Genomic DNA, 16,684 nt, shown 5'->3' on the forward strand with positions numbered 1-16,684 from the left:
AGCCGTACCGGAGGCCGGGTGCCCACCTCCCTGCCGCCGACCCGTGAGGATTCGTAGATGGGGCCGCACGCTGGAGAATCTCCGTCTGGTTAACCGGGCCTCCCAACAGATGGACCGGCATCTGGGTCGCATGGCTCTCATCAACACCAGATCCGTTGTGAATAAGACTTTTATTCTAAACGACTTTTTTACTTTGCATTCTTTGGATTTCCTCCTGCTGACTGAAACCAGGTGAAAACAGCGCGTTCTCTGAGCTCCTCCCACCCAGCTGTTCTTTCTTCAGCTCCCCGCGAGTGTCGGGCGAGAGGGGGGACTTGCTGCTCTGTTCAATGACAATTTTAAATGTCGGCTTCTTCCCACAGGTACATACTCCTCTTTTGAACTGCAATTGTTTGCCATGGAGTTTGCAAGTCCTGTTTTGTGTGCAGTTGTCTATTGCCCTTCGAAATATAATAAGGGCTTTATTCATGAGTTCACTGAATTTCTTGCTGACATTCTCCCAAAATATGACAAGATCCTGATATGTGGGGATTTTAATGTTCACGTTTGTTGCCCATCTGACCAATTCGCCGCTGACTTCAAAAGCCTGTTGGCAACTTTTAATTTGATGCAATCCATCAATAAACCAATGTACCATCTTGGGCACACATTTGACCTTGTTATTTCCTTTGGGCTCTCAGTTTCCATTAAAGAGATTTCTGAGACTGCAATCTCAGATCATCTCCCCATTGTGTTCGAAGTGATAGCCCCCCAACCAGTCAGTAAACCTCATGCTCCATCCTGTCAGCGGCGTATCATCACCCCCGCTGCCTTTAATGACTCACAGTTTTTTCCCTTGAATGGCTTGGCTTCCCCCGCTCTGTCCTGATCATATTCTCTACTCCTTCCACTCTACCTGTGCCAGGATTCTCGACTTTATTGCCCCTTTTAGGCGAAAATCTGCCAAGCCAAGAACGGACCCCTGGTTGAACGACACCACCCGTGCTATCAGGCAACGTTGCAGGCAGGCAGAACGCAGATTGAAGAAGGGCAAACTGCATGTGTCTCTGGAAATATTAAGGGACTGTCTCTCTGATTATCAGAGAGCTGTACATGATGCGAAATGTCAGTATCTCTCTAATATTATTTCTGGCAGCAGTCATTATTCCAAGGTGTTATTTGCTACAATTAACACCGTTGTTAACCCATGCACTTCTGCTGTGACTGTGACCTGTGAGAATGTTCTTCATTATTTTGTTGACAAAGTGGATTCTGTCAGAAAAGACATTAATGTGAGCGTCATTATGAGTACTAATAAGTAGTAATAAGTAATAAGTAGCTCGTCTTGCTGCGTTTGATCAGTTTGAGCTGGTTTCCCTCTCTTTTCTCCGTGACATAGTGAAATCTCTGAAACCTACAACTTGCCTATTGGATATTGTCTCTGCCAAATTGTTGAAAATGTTTTTTATTACTTTGGGGCCCAGTGTCCTGGTTTTTATTAACTCATGCCTTAGAAATTTTAGACCTGTCTCCAATCTGCCCTTTCTTTCGAAGGTTTTAGAAAAAGTTGTTTTTATACAATTACAGTCCTTTCTTGAGGATAACTCTGTTCTTGAGAAGTTCCAATCTGGGTTTAGATCTCGTCACAGAACCGAGTCTGCACTGTTAAAGGTGCACAATGACATTGCTCTGTCCGTGGATGCCAAGTGCCCTGTGGTCCTAGTGCTTTTTGACCTCACAGCAGCCTTTGACACGGTGGACCACGCAGTCCTCCTGTCACGCCTAAATAATTATGTTGGCATCCACGGCACTGCATTGAAGTGGTTTATGTCATACTTATCCAGTAGAATCTTCCCTGTTATGGTTGGTGACCTGCCCTCTTCCATTGCCCCTCTCTCCTCTGGAGTTCCACAAGGATCTACTCTTGTCATCGTACATTTTACCACTTGGGTCAATTATAGCCAGGCACAACCTTTCTTTTCACTGTTATGCTGACGATTTTCAAATCTATCTGCCAGTGAAGCCAAATAGTAATGGACAATGTTCTTTGTTTGACTGCATTACTGATATTAAGCAGTGGTTGGCCCAAAATTTTGACGACAAAACTGAATGTATTGTGTTTGGGGATACTGTGACGGCTGGCTTCGGCACCCTGTCTACTAAGCTGAGTTCAAACGTCAGAAACCTGGGAGTGACCTTTGACAGTCATCTCAGGTTTGACAAACAAATTAACAATGTTGTCAGGACGAGGTTCTTCCAGTTGCGCCTCTTGGCCAAAGTTAAAATGTTTTTAAGCTGTCATGACCTTGAGAAAGCCATCCATGCCTTAGTAAGCTCAAGGTTAGACTACTGCAATGCACTTTATGTCGGCGTCCCAGTCTTCCCTCAGTCGACTTCAACTTGTGCAAAATGCTGCTGCCCGTCTTTTAACCAACACCAACAGTCGTGCACATATCACTCCTGTTCTTAACTCCCTTCATTGGCTTCCTGTTCTTTATAGAATTGATTTTAAACTTTTAATGTTTGTTTTTAAAGCTCTTAACGGCCTCGCCCCTTCGTATTTATCTGAGCTTTTAACTGTCCGCAGTCCTGGTAGAGCTCTGAGGTCTAACGATCAACTTTTGTTGGAAGTGCCCAGGTCAAAATATAAACACTGGGGTGACCGAGCCTTTTCCGTCGCAGCCCCCAGGCTATGGAATAAGCTCCCCGTCGAGATGCGTCTTGTTTCCGACCTGGGCCTCTTTAAATACAGGCTAAAAACCCACCTTTTCAGGATGGCTTTTAATACCCAGTAGTATGATGACACTTTTATCTATCTCGATTTTGTTGTATTTTATTATTTTTACTGTTTCTTTATTGTTTTTAATTTATTTGTTTTACTTATTGTTCTCATTATTTATTACCTGCTGTAAAGCACTTTGGTACACCGAAAGGACTGTTGTAAAGGGCTGTATAAATAGTACATTACATATTGAATAGAATAGAATAGATAGAATAGAATAGATCTTTATTGTCATTGTCACAGGTACAACAAGATTGAAAGTGCTTCTAGTCAGTGCAATAAAATCCTAGCATTAAAGTGACTAGTGAGTGTTAAAATAACTAGAATAAATAAGAATAAAAATACCTGAGACATTAAAATGTACTAAAATAAATAAAATTAAACATATGCTAAAATCAAAATAAATACTAAATATGCTAAAGGGAGCATACACCCATAACGTAAAACATTTAAACATTGTGCACATCATTTTTTAGCAGCATTCACAGTGGCTATTGCAGTTGGATAAAAACTGTGTTTGAGTCTATTTGTTCTAGCACCAATGGCTCTGTATCGTCTGCCTGAAGGCAGCATTTTAAACAGGGGGTGACCAGGGTGTGAAGTGTCCCTTATGATGTTGTGGGCTTTCTTGAGACAATGGGATCTGTGTAGGTCTTCCAGTGCTGGGAGAGGGCAGCCGACAGTCCTTTGGGCGTTGTTGATGACCCTCTGGAGCGTTTTTCTCTGAGCCACTGTACTGCTGGTGTACCAAATGCATACGCAGTAGGTGAGTATGCTTTCAATGGAGGCACGGTAGAAGGACACCAGCAGTCTTTGTGTGATGTTATTCCTCCTGAGTATTCTCAGTATGATTCTGAGTATGATTCTTAATATATATATATACACGTAAGTGCAATGCTAAATGGACATTACAGAGACAGGAGGTAAACATGAGTACAACAATCAACACTAATGTGTCCAGACAGACATGAATTGGGCATTATAACTTCAGGAAAAGAAACACAAGGTAACAAAAAAAGAAACCCCAAATGCAACGTTATACAGAAAAGAAAGAATATATCAAATAAATTCTTCAAATGAAAAATAATCCCTTCCCAGTCACTGCCAATACACTACAATAATATGGGCACATTGCCACAGCTAGAGCCTGCGCTAAAAATAAGCATAAGCAAAGAGTACATAGTGTTGTTAAGCTGCACCTAATGGCCAAATTTTCACAAAGTCTGGAATGTATTAAGAAAAGGACCCCATGCTTTCTGAAATCTCCCACTTGATTGCTTAAGCGAGTATCTAACCTTCTCCAATTTTAGGCAGGACATGATTTCTTCTAGCCATTGTGTGTGAGCGGGGGAGGAGGCGTCCCTCTACCTGAGCAGGATCAATCGTCTAGCTGGCAGGACAAAGGATATAGTACGTCGTTTTCTATGGACAACTCAACCTCCGCCTCCATGAGCCAAAAAAGAGCAATCAATGGGCTTGGTTCCAATCTGCTGCCTAACACCGGAAAGAGTGTATGGAAAATGTCCCTCCAGTAGTTGGTAAGGCTCGAACAGGACCAGTACATGTGGATGAGTGAAGCTTCAGCAAAACCACATTTGATACAATGTGGGCTCATATCAGGGTACATAGAGGATAGTTTTGCTTTTGAGATATGAGCCCTGTGCACCACTTTGAACTGAATTAAACTGTGACGTGCACAGAGGGAGGTCAAGTTAAGCAGTCTAAGTATGGAAGTCCAAGTGTCCTCTAAAAGAGAGAGACCCAAGTCTTCCTCCCATGCTGTTCTAAGCCTATCTGTGGAGGCACGCCCAAGATCCAACACCATGTTATACAGAGCTGAAATTAAGTGGATTGACAGAGAGGACTCTATCAACAGTGGTCAAATCTGTTGATATTAAAGAGGCAGGTAAATGAGAAAGAACAAAATGCCTTGCTTGAAGATATCTGACTTAGGAAGACTGAATCTTTCACTTAGCTGCTCAAAAGATGCCAGGCTGTTGCCTATGAACAAGTCTTTAAAGCGCATGATACCTTTCCTGTGCCCTCACAAAAAACAGAATCCTGGCAGAACGGTTTAAAAAGATGGTTTGATGCGATGGGGCTCAGAAGAGAGAATCTGTGAAATCCAAAATATTTCCTAAATTGTGCCCAATTTTTTTAAGAATGTTTAACCACCAGATTTTTAATGAATCTCAGTGAGGGAAGTGGGAGTGGGGATCCGAGAAGTGCAAGAATTGACATATTATCATTCGACTGTAGCTCCATCTCTACCCAGTCAGGGCGGTCAGGTTGGTTGTAATGAAAAGACCAAAACGCAAGACCCCAGGGAAGAAGTTTAGTTAGTAACATGTATTAATGAAACATGTATGTTTACAGATGGTAGTGGTGGTGGTGGTGATAGAGAGACAGAGAGAGAGAGATACAGAGAGAGAGAGTCCCGGCAGTCTAATCATATGGCAGCATAACTAAGGGATGACCTAAGCCAGCCCTAACTATAAGCTTTATCAAAGAGGAAAGTCTTAAGTCTACTCTTAAAAGTGTTGACCGTGTCTGCCTCCCGAACCCAAAATGGTAGTTTGTTCCACAAAGGAGGAGCTTGATAGCTGAAAGCTAAAGAGAACGCAGTGTTCTAGAAGGGTAGTAAGGTACTATGAGCTCTTTTAGATATGATGATGCCTGACTATGAAGAGCTTTGTATGTAAGGAGAATAATTTTAAATTCTATTCTAGATTTAACAGGTAGCCAGTGCAAAGAAGCCAAAATGTGATGTGATCTCTGATCTTGGTTTCTGTCAGAACATGTGCAGCAGCATTCTGAATTAACTGCAAAGTCCTAAGAGACTTATTGGAGCAGCCTGATAACAAAGAGTTACAATAGTCCAGCCTAGAAGTAACAAATGCGTAATAAATTGTGTGGACATTAAAGGACAAATCCTGATCAAAATCAACTCCAAGGGAGAGACACGTGAAGAAGACCTAGGAAATGGCAGTGCCTTAGATTTTCTCTAAGGCACTGCCTTTTCTCCAACAATCAATAACAATTAAACTACTAATAATTAAACTCTCCGTAAAAGTATATTTAATGACGTAAGCAGTAGGTGCTCCCACACAACCCAAAGTTATACGGAGTTCTGCTATACAATGAATAAGGGAAAACGAAGTGTACAGACACACTTGAAGACCTAAGCTACCATGGAAGTTAATCCTGCTAACCCCTCCAACAGCGAAGCCAGCCAGAGAAACAACATGGGGGATATCTTTGCGGAAATTGCAAAGATGAACACAACTCTGAATAAAGTGGCAAGCGATGTATCGACAATCAAATCCGATACAACAGAGCTCAAAAACAATGTGAGTGCTTTGAAAACTCGTTTTGAAGAGGCGGAAGGTTGTATCGGTGACATAGAGGATAGCACAGTCAGCATGGCTAATGAAAACAAAGTGCTAAGACAGAAAGTGGAGCAACTCTGGAGTCGTGTTGATGATCAGGAAAATCGAGGGAGACGTAAATCATGAGGCTGATTGGACTGAAAGAAGGAAAAAAAACTATACTGATTAGAACTGTAAAGAAGATACTGAATGAAGGATTGCGGCTACTGGGGGATGAGTACGAGATCGAGAGGAGCCACAGAAGTGGGGGGCCACGGCCAGGTAATAATTACCCACCGCGGTTGATACTGGTGAAATTTCTACGTTACACGGCCCGCCAGAAAGTTTTTAAGGCTGTGAAAAAGGAGAGAGGGATACAATGGGAGGACTGCACACTCTCCATCTACGAAGATATGACCAAGGAGCACGCAGATCAGCAAAGGCGGTTCTCCCAAGTAATGAAGGCTCTATGGGATCAGCAGGTGAAACAGACACTGGCACACCAGGCAATCCTGAGATTTACATGGAAGGGGGAGACGCTGAGATTTACCGAGCCAAAGAAGGCTTTGTTCGGGAAAATATCCAAAACACAGAGAACGACTGACTGTGTGATATAAACATGTGGGAGAGCGAAACTTTATTTTGAAGATACAGCCGCAACGCGGACCCTCGGGCATTGCTGTAAACAGACAGTTGGCTAGAGGAGTAGGAGGGACCGTCTACAGGACCTACACGGACCGGAATCACATCAGGCCTAAGGCTTAATACACTGTCATGTTCTCTTTAAAGACAGTGTTTTTTGAGTTATTGTTATTGTGTATTGTGTATTTGAGGTGTTCTTAATCTTACTTTCATGGTGGCAGGAGTAAGGCATTATTGAAGTGTGTATTGAAGGAGTGAAAAGCACAGATATTGCGTATATTCAGGAAACACATTTCAGAGACCAAGATGAAGCTATAAAAATGAAACGGGATTGGGTTGGTCATGTTTTTCATAATTCAGTATCAAGCAAGAGCTGTGGGGTTGCTATCCTTGTCAACAAAAAGTGGAATTTTGTTGTGTTGAATCAATTTAAAGACTCTCATGGACGATTTTTAGTTGTGGAAGCATTTATTAATGGAGTTAAAATAGTATTTTGCAACTTATATGCTCCAAACAAAGAAAACACATCCTTTTTTCATGAGGTCAATAAAATACTAGGAGGTGTAGATGGTCAGATTATCTTGGGGGGAGATTTTAATCAAACATTAGATGATCATCTGGACCGCAGCAAAGTCAGAATAGGTACATCCTCCAGAGACAAAACAACATTAGACATCCTACGGAAGGAATTGGGTTTGATAGATATCTGGAGGTTCATAAATCAGAGAGAACGGGAATATACTTTTTATTCTCATTCTCACAGATCTTATTCACGAATAGATTTTTTTCTGGTTGCTGGCTCACTTGTCGATTTTGTGGTAGACTGCAATATAGGAGTTATAGCAATAACAGATCATGCACCCGTTGAATTACGTATAGATTTGCGTTCTGATAAAGGTAAAGTTCGAAGATGGAGACTAAATACTAGTCTGTTACAAGACAAACAATTTGCTACAAAACTTGGTGGGGATAATAAGGTATTTTCAGACATTAACAAGGGGACAACAGAAAGACTGGCTACTGTTTGGGATGCACTCAAGGCGTTTATCAGGGGGGAATGTATAGCTTATAGCTCATGGAAGAAAAAAGATAATAAGAAAAAACAACAATTGGAAGAGGAAATAGGTAAATTAGAGAAGCATTTATGATGCAATATGATGAAAAAGGTTTCAGGAAAATCCGTCAACTTAAACTTGAGTTACATGAAATATACTATAAAAAAGCATTCAGTGAGTAATAGTATTCACTATTTATTGACAATTATTGGCAAGACAACTAAAATGCTTGGATTCAAATAATACCATTACAACAATTAGGAAAGATGATAAACTATTTACATCAGATAACAAAATAATGACGTTTTCAAAAATTTCTATGAAGATTTGTATACGTCATGCTCAGCTAGTAGCGAAGACTTGAACTCCTTCTTTCAAAAGGTGGAGTTACCACAACTCTCCTCAGAGGAAAAGGATAGTTTGGACACTCCCATAACAGAGGCTGAAGTTAGAACTGCAATTAGGAGAATGAAAACCAGGAAGTCACCTGGTGTAGATGGCTTCCCAGTGGAATACTATAAGAAATATGTTGATATTCTTTGCCCATTTCTCACAGAGGTTTTTCAAGAAGCATTTCAATATGGTTCACTCCCAGAAAGTTTTAATGAGGCCATTATATCATTAATACAGAAAAAAGACAAGGATTTGACGGACCCAGCTAACTATAGACCCATAAACCTAATAAATGCTGACTGCAAAATATTATCCAAGACACTAGCAATAAGATTAGATCAGGTTTTACCCAACGTATTCACAGAGATCAAGTGGGATTTACAAAACATAGATCATCAGCTGATAACATGAGGAGATTATTACACTTAATTTGGATGAATAGAAAGAACCCCCACCCTGTTTCAGCCATATCACTCAATGCGCAGAAAGATTTTGATAGGGTGAAATGGGATTTTTTATTTGCTACTCTCTCAAAATTTGGGTTTGGGGATAGTTTTTGCAGATGGATCTTATACTCAAACCCTAAAGCTGCTGTCTTTACTAACGGAATAATATCTCAGTTTTTCAGTATTACCTGGTCAACTAGACAGGGGTGCAGCTTAAGCTAACTATTGTTCAAAATTTTCTTAGAACCATTAGCTGCATTGATTAGAGCGGGGAGAGAATTAAGGAGTCATTGGAAGCGGCAGGGAACACAAATTATTTCTTTATGCTGACGATATTCTGGTACTGAATCGGGATCCGGCCAGTTCTGTGTCAGTCTTACTAGAAGTTATTGAAACATATTCTAAAGTCTCTGGTTACTGTATCAAGTGGCACAAATCAGCCTTTAATTTCAAGTGGTTACCAAAAGGGATGAAATATTTGGGTATAGAATTAGATCTAGACGTACAGGAAATTATGACAACTAACATGGAAAAGGTATTAGATAAAATCCAAGTTGATTTGGACAACTGGAGTAAACTACATCTGACTTTATGGGGAAAAGTAAATACAATAAAAATGGTTGTAGCACCACAAATAAATTACTTAACTGGGATGATACCCACATGCATTCCAAAACAACAATTAGTAAGATATGACAAAATGAAAAAACAATTTCTTTGGGATGGGAAAAAACCTTGAATTCGTATAGATAAATTATGTGAGTCAAAGAAGAGAGGGGGTCTGTCATTACCGAACATAAAATATTATAGTGTTGCCTTTGAGATGTCAAAGCTTACAAAACACTGGGATGAAACTGGTGCTGGTCTGGACTGGGTCCTGATTGAGTGGAAACTTACTTCCCCCTTTAAACCCATTGAGGTACTTGCACAAATAGTCAAACATGAGAAAAACAAAATGATCAACCCTATTCTAGAGCATTCGAAAATGGTTTGGTGAGAGGTATATAGAGATGTAAAATTTGTCAGTATATTCAAAAATATGTACCTATATAGTATAATCCAAAAATAAAGATAGATAGACAGACTATCTATCTATTTGGCTCAGTGGTTAAGAAAAGATATTAGAATTAAACCTGCAAGCAGCGATGGTCGGGCCCTCGCACATGCGCGCACGTCGGAATGTGCGCACGTCGAAATGTGCGCATGTGGAAATGGCCACACCGTTTCCCCAAAATTCATCATTTTGATAACTGTTACTCAGGAAGTCTATGTGAACACACCTACCAAGTTTGAAGGGACTTGGATGAAATCCCTAGGAGCAGTTCGTTCAAACATGACCCCTTGTCAAGCAGGCCGAAACACCGGAAATGGCGATTTTCATTATTAAATATCTCGCTTCCTGTTCATTGTGGCTTATTGCTCCAAGAGAGTGTTTTGTAGGTCCTGGCATGTTCTACAATTCGGCTGAGTTTCGTGACTCTGTGTCCAAAACTGTGGCGGGGCTGTTCCACTGAAAAATTCAAGGGGGCGCTATATAGCGCTTTTGCCCCTCCCCCTCATTAATTATGCAGCCGAATTGTGCATAATACTGCTGTTAACAATCATAACAAGTTTCAGACAGCTCTGACAAAGTATATGATAGCCGCACACTTTTGCCCGAAAATCAGCCCAAAAGTCAAATGATCTGTTTTTTTTGTGAAAAAATCGCGCAGCGATATCTCGCCTTCCTGTTCATTGTGGCTTATTGCTCCAAGAGAGTTTTTGTAGGTCCTGGCATGTTCTCACATTCGGCTGAGTTTCGTGACTCTGTGTCCAAAACGTGTGGCGGCTGTTCCACTGAAAATTCAAGGGGCGCTACTAGAGCGCTTTTGCCCCTCCCCCTCATTAATTATGCAGCCGAATTGTGCATAATATTGCTCTCAATAACCCCAATAAGTTTCAGACAGTGTTTCGTGCACGTGGGCGAAACCGTGGCGTGGGGCACCTCCAAAAACGCCGACCTAGGTGGCGCTGTGGAGGCAATGTATATTGAACAGCTAAACCATATATGGATATTCTTAATGGTTTTGTATTGATTGTTTTAGTTAAGGCCATACACTCCGCCTGAATAATGGACCAACCCTCACGTCCGAATGTATGTTATTTATAGAACTGCCTACTTACCTGCCTATGTTGTTCTTTTTGGTTGTTTTTCATTTTTTTCGTTACCTCCTTTTCTGTCTGTTTTACTTGTTCATATATATGGTTTGTATTGTATTGTGTCACTTCCGGTATCGGTGTTGTTGCCACGGTGCTCTCTGCTCTGCTCACCTGAACAGATTTCCGTATATTTCCTCACGATCAGGACTATCTACTATCTCTGCCACATTCTTTGACTTGTTCTGTCTGTGCATAAACAGCTCTCTGAACTCTAGTAACCACAATCTGATAGTTTCTCCAGTTTCTGTTAGCCACACTAACTAGCCTAGCTATGCAATGGCATCTCTCTCTTCCTGCCCTCTCTCTCCTTCTCCTCTCTCCTGTCCTGTGTGCCACATGTTCAGTTACTCCTCGTCCTCCTTTAGTGATAACGGTACTTGTAATAAATGTAGTTTTTGTAGCTTTGGAGGCGAGGGTCAGTGAGTTAGAGGCACGGTACCGCACCACCGAACAGTCAGTAGCTCAGATAGTTAGCCAGTCCCCTGTAGCCGGTGCGGTACAGCCACAGGTAGCTTCAGTTAGCCGTCCCCCGGTAGTTCCCGAGCAGCCGGGAAGCTGGGTGACTGTTCGAAGGAGGCATAGCCCCAAACTGAAGCCCACGGTACACCACCCACCGCTCCACGTTTCAAACAGATTTTTCCCCGCTCAGCGACACACCCGCTGAGAGGCCAACTCTGGTCATTGGCAGCTCCATAGTCAGAACGTGAAGTTAGCGCACCGGGGGCCATAGTTAATGCATCCCGGGGGCCAGAGCGGGCGACATCGAGTTTTTTTTGAAACTGCTGGCTAAGGATAAGCGTAAATACAGTAAGATTGTTAGAGCAGTCCTTTAGTATAGTCCTTTAGTATAGAGACTGTGTCTGTCCCCCGTCCACCTACATTATTTAAAGATAAAACAAACAGAAGAGGAGTTCATCATAAAAACTTAATAAAAATTAATCAACATCTCCAACAGTCCAAAATAAGAGAATTAAATGTGGACTATTGAATATCAGGTCTTTGTCATCTAAGCTGTCTTAGTCAATGAATTAATATCTGATTATGTATATTTATTCTGTCTCACTGAAACCTGGCTGCAGGGATGAATTGTTAGCTTAAATGAATCCACTCTCGAGTCATTATAATACTCATTGTCCTCGAGTACTGGTCGAGGTGGTGGAGTTGGAGCCATATTTGACTCAAGTCTATTAATAAATCCTAAACCTAAACTAAATTATAATTAATTTGAAAGCCTTGTTCTTAGCCTCACTCACCCAACCTGGAAAACTTCGCAGCCAATTTTATTTGTTACAGTATATCGAGCTCCAGGTCCTTATTCTGATTTTTATCTGAATTGCAGAATTGCATCAGGCTTGATCCTTAAAACAGATAAAGTATTATTGTAGGTGATTTTAACATTCATGTGGACAAACCACAATGATAGTCTTAGTACTGCTTTCATCTCTCTATTAGACTCAATTGGCTTTTGTCAAAGTGTAATAAACCGACTCATTGTCTGAACCACACTCTTGATCTTGTTCTTTCATATGGCATTGAAATTGATAATAATAGTTTCCCACAGAATCCTCTTCTGTCTGACCATTTTTTAATAACCCTTTGAGTTCATACTACCGGACTATAAGCCTTTGGTAGAAGCTTCTACAGCAATGTCTATCTGATAGTACTGTAGCCAAATTTAAGGAAGTGATTCCTTCAGCATTGAATTCAATGCCATGTCTAACTGTAACGAGGACTTTGTCTATTCTTTAGCCACCCACAAATAGAATCTTGTTGATAGTATTACAGGCTCATTAGGACAAAATTAGACTATTGCCACTCTGAAAAAGAAGATAATTAAACAAAGAAGGTAGACCCATGTATACAGCAGATCGTAAATTAAAGCAAGAGGCACGTAAATCTGAACAAATGGGTGCCACTAAACTGGAAGAATCATCTAGTTGGCAAGATAATCTCACAAACATAAAGGAAGGCTCTCCGTAATCCAGAGCAGCCCTACTACTTCATTAATAGAGGAGAATAAGAACAACCCCAGGTTTCTCTTAAGCACTGTAGCCAGGCTAATAGAGAGCTACAGCTCTATTGAGCCATCTATTCCTTTAGGTCTAAGTAGCAATGACTTCATGAGCTTCTTTAATGATAAGATTATAACTATTAGAGACAAAATCCATCACCTCTTGCCCTCAACAGCATTGATCTGCATTCTGATACGCAAGTTTTGAAACAGCTGTAAAACCTGTTATGTATTAGAATGTTTTTCTCCCATCGACCTTTATCAAATAAACTTTAATCATTTCTGCCGCTAAGCCGTCAACCTGTCTCTTAAACTCCATCCCAACAGGCTGCTCAAGGATGTTTTACCTGTAGCTAGTAATTCGTTATTGGATATGATTAATCTGTCTTTATTATCAGGATATGACCACAGTCCTTTAAGGTAGCTGTAATTAAACCTCTTCTTAAAAAGCCCACTCTAGACCCAGAGGTCTTAGCCAACTACGCGACCGATATCAACCTTTCCTTTCTGTCTAAGATACTTGAGAAAGCTGTAGCTAATCAGCTGTGTGACTTTCTCCCATACCAATAGTTATTTGAGGATTTCAGTCAGGATTTAGAGTGCTCATAGCACAGAGACCGCATTAGTCAAAGTTACCAATGACCTCCTAATGGCATCAGAAAGGACTCATCTCGTACTTGTTCTGTTAGATCTTAGTGCTGCATTTGAACACATTGACCATCAAATTCTTTTACAGGACTGGAACATCAAAATGGCATCAAAGGAACCGCCCTAAGCTGGTTTAAATCGTATTTTTTAGATCGATCTCACTTGTTCACGTCAATGATGAATCGTCCATGCAGACCAAAGTTTGTCATGGAGTCCCACAAGGTTCTGTACTTGGACCACTTCTATTTAGTTTTATATGCTTCCTTTAGGGAACTTATAGGAATCACTCTATCAATTTCATTGTTATGCTGACGACACCCAATTATATTATCGATCAAGCCTGATGCAACCAATCAGTTAACTAAATCCCAAGCACTGCCTTAAGGATATAAAAAGTTGGATGACCTACAATTTTTTATGTTAAATTCAGACAAAACTGAAGTTCTTGTAATTGGGCCCCAAACACCTCAGAAACTCTCTTTCTAGAGACTTAGTTACTTTAGATGGGATCACCCTGGCCTCCAGCTCCACTGTAAAGAATCTTGGAGTTGTTTTTGATCAGGATTTGTCCTTTAACGTCCACATAAAACAAATTTCTAGGACTGCATTCTTCCACTTACGTAACATCGCTAAAAATGGACGCATTGTCTCTCAGGCGGATGCAGAAAAACTAGTCCACGCATTTGTTACTTCAAGGCTGGACTATTGTAACTCTTTTTTATCAGGCTGCTCTAATAAGTCTTTGGACTTTGCAGTTAATTCAGAATGCTGCGCACGTGTTCTGACAGGAACCAAGATCAGAGATCACATCTCTCCCATTTTGGCTTCCTTGCATTGGCTGCCTATTAAATCTAGAATAGAATTTAAAATTCTTCTCTTACTTACAAGCTCTTCATGGTCAGCACCATCGTATCTAAAAGAGCTCATAATACCTTACATACCCCTCTAGAACACTGCGCTCTCAGGACGCGGGTTTCTTGTGGTTCCTATAGTTTCCAAAAGTAGATTGGGAGCCAGAGCTTTCAGCTATCAGGCTCCTCTTCTGTGGAACAAACTACCTTTCTGGGCGGGAGCAGACCCGGTCAAACACCTATAGAATAGACTAAGACTCCTTTGTTTGATAAGCCTATAGGTAGGGCTGGCTAGGTCATCCCTTAGTTAGCGGCCAAGGCGTACACGTGCGGGGGACCCCACCGAGGGTTAGCCTAGCCAGGCACGGTATGGTGGAAGATGCACACATCTCCCACCGAAAACTCTCCCCTCCTCTCTCCCTCCTTCTCACTCCACCTCTCCTCATATAGTATATATATATATACCTATCTCTCTCTATATATTATATATATTATATATATCTCTCTCTCTATATATAATATATATATATCTCTATATCTCCATATCTCTTCCATATCTCTCCATCTGTGGACATGTCTCATTAATGCATGTTCTAACCAAACTTCCCCGGAGTTTCTGTGCTCTGTCGTCCAGCAGGTTCTGTGGGATCGTGGCTGCTGCTGTGATCCTGCACGACGCCCACTACATATTTATTACTGTCATTTATTACTACCATATCTGTTACTGTAATCATTTTTATCATTCATTATAATTCATTGTCATTTTATCAGTCATTGTACAATATGTTTGTGTTGATTTGTCCTGTACACATGACATCCATTGCACGTCTGTCCGTCCTGGGAGAGGGATCCCTCCTCTGTGGCTCTTCCTGAGGTTTCTTCCACATTTTTTCCCTGTTAAAAGGGTTTTTGTGGGCAAGTTTTTCCTCACTCGAACCGAGGGTCTAAGGACAGAGGGTGTCACTCCCTGTACAGATTGTAAAGCCCTCTGAGGCAAATGTACTTTGTGACTTTGGGCTATACAAATAAAATTGATTTGATTTGAAATTGATTTATAATTATGGAAAAAAAAAAAAAAAAAAGATTCTTTATGGTGGAGCTGGAGGACGAGGTGATCTCTAGAAAGAGAGTTTCTGAGGTGTTTGGGTCCAATTACACAAACTTCAGATGACTAGTTATATGCCTAGTATAGTATTGTAATGGTATACTGTACATGCTATGCTATGGCAGCAGTATACAGTAGAGTGATGTCAAAATGAATGATTAGTCCAAGTGATTAATCAAAAAATAATAATTCTGATAAAAAACAACAACTCAGATTTTTCATGAGTTCATGTTGAGTCTCTGCCACGGACATTTTCGCACTAGGCTACATAAAGTCAGTCGACTGTCAGTCAGCTCCTTGCTTGCGTGTGACATGATTTGTAATGTGCAGGGGCGATGTATCACGTACAAACCAATAGTGTGTCGGAATGGTATATGTTTATATAATTATATAATTTTTGAAGCTGCAGCAAGTCATATTCCCCATTTGCAATTTGTGAAAGATGTTACAGGTAACATAACTTGAAAAAAAAAAAAAATTTACAGCCCCACTGCACTCATAACCATGTTCTCTAATGCAGAGATCAAATTTAAATATTTGACCGACACAGTTTTATAGCAGGATGCTTTAAAGAGCTGTTCTGTTCACACTTTTCTTTAATTTTTTTGCCAAGATTGTCCCAAGTTTTAATCTTTCAAATAATCAACCATCTACAGAACTTCAGTATGTTGTTTTTCTACTTCTTCTTCTCATCATTATTATTAGGGCCCGAGCACGCGGTGCGAGGCTCTATTGAATTTCAAATGTTTCTTTTTTTTAATTCTTTTTTTTCTTCAGTTTCCTAAAAGTAAATCACATTTTCGGCGGCCCATATATACTCGGAAACTCACAATGATTTGCCTATCCCCCCGAAATTCAAGTATTGGGCTTTCATACACTTTCTGAGAGCTGTATGAAACTTCTTGTGGTTGTAAAGACCAATAATATGCAAAATTCGGCTACATAATTATTTAGATGGCGAGGCAAAGTGCTCTATTGCGCCCCATTGAATTTTTCTTTGAGGCAGCCCCGCCACAGTTTTGGACACAGAGTTACGAAAGCGAATTGAAGAACATGACAAGACCTATAAAAAAGTCTCTTAGAGCAATGGGCTACAATGAAAAGGAAGCGAGATATTTAAGAATGAAAATAACCTTTTTTGCTGTTTCGGGCTGGTTGAGAAGGGGTCATGTTTGAAAAAACTCCTCCTAGGGATTTGATCCAAT

General features: G+C 40.7%; 1 protein-coding gene across 1 annotated transcript in view; it reads left to right on the forward strand.

Moving 5' to 3' along the window:
* cubn (cubilin (intrinsic factor-cobalamin receptor)) overlaps nucleotides 1-16,684 on the forward strand; it is a gene marked incomplete at its 5' end in the record, with an annotated part of 123,921 nt that overhangs the window by 70,822 nt on the left and 36,415 nt on the right. The window lies entirely within an intron of this gene.

Source organism: Larimichthys crocea, unplaced genomic scaffold, assembly GCF_000972845.2.
Source record: "Larimichthys crocea isolate SSNF unplaced genomic scaffold, L_crocea_2.0 scaffold661, whole genome shotgun sequence".
Lineage (NCBI taxonomy): Eukaryota > Metazoa > Chordata > Actinopteri > Sciaenidae > Larimichthys > Larimichthys crocea.